This window comes from Chrysochloris asiatica, unplaced genomic scaffold (assembly GCF_000296735.1).
Source record: "Chrysochloris asiatica unplaced genomic scaffold, ChrAsi1.0 scaffold00470, whole genome shotgun sequence".
NCBI lineage: Eukaryota > Metazoa > Chordata > Mammalia > Afrosoricida > Chrysochloridae > Chrysochloris > Chrysochloris asiatica.
This window is the reverse complement of record NW_006408988.1, coordinates 726,506-727,733: the sequence shown is the minus strand read 5'-3', so window position 1 is coordinate 727,733 and position 1,228 is coordinate 726,506.

Below are 1,228 nucleotides of genomic sequence, written 5' to 3'. Positions count from 1 at the left end.
CCTATGGCTGGTTGAATCCACAGATTCAAACCATAGACGTGAAGAGTTTACTGTACTTCCCCTGTCACAGCAAATGGGATTAGGTTATATATGAGGAGACATTTAGATTGAAATCATGCCTGAAAGTTCTAAATTTCTCATTAAAGAAAAATAAAAGGTCTTTATCCAGAAAATAGTGAAATTGGCTAAATAAGTTACTAAAGAGCAATCTGCAAGTTTGAATTGCTTTTGCTGGCAAAGTGAAAGTGTATTTACAAGACACTTAGAAAAGAAAGCAATAAGCATCCACATGTGGTTGGAAATCATGTCCTCCAGGTTGAGTTATTTTGTATAATGTTAATGTTCAACAGTATATATATACAAACAAAGGCATAGATGCTTGAATTAACTTAAGGAAAGGAATTGTAAATTGAGTGCAATAGAAAACAAAGGTGGTAAAATTTGAAGATAATATCAAAGAAACTGCATTGATACCGTACATGCTTTGAAACTTAAATCTATGTATGAATCACCTGGAGATTTTGTAAAATGAAGATTCTTATTCAATAATCTTGGAGTTGGAACTTCAAGTTCACATTTATAACAACCTTCCAGGTGATATTTATTCATTGAGATCCTTGCTTTGAGGAATGTCTTAGGTATCTAGTGCTACTAAAGCAGAAATACCACAAGCAGACAGGTTTAACAACCAAAAATATTTTCTCTCACAGTTAAGGAGGCTAGAAGTCTAAATTCAGAGTGTCAGCACTAGAGAAGGCTTTCTTTTTGGGGTCTGGAGAAAGATTTTTGTATCCCTTTAGTATTTGCAGGTTCAGTGTTCCTTGGAGATCTCTATATATCTTGACTTTAATCTTCCCATGGATCTAGGAGCTTCACAGTGCAGAGACCCCAAGACAAAAGGAAGCATTTTACTCCAGACTATTCTATGCCAACACCTCTGTACTCTGCTCACTTCTCTCTCCTTTTATATTGCAAGAGACAGACTCAGAATACAACCTAATCCTGTAGATCACATCTGGTCTCATTAACATCATTGTTCTTGTTGCTGTTAAGTGCCCTTGAGTTGGTTCTGACTCATAGTGACCCTGTGTAGGGTTTCTGAGGAGTGGCTGGTGAGTTTGAACCACTGACCTTGTGGTTCAAACTGACTTTGAGGTCAAGTGCTTATTCTAAGGTACTACATCAGGACTCCCATTAACATCCTAGAAGTGAGGATTTAAATGCATTG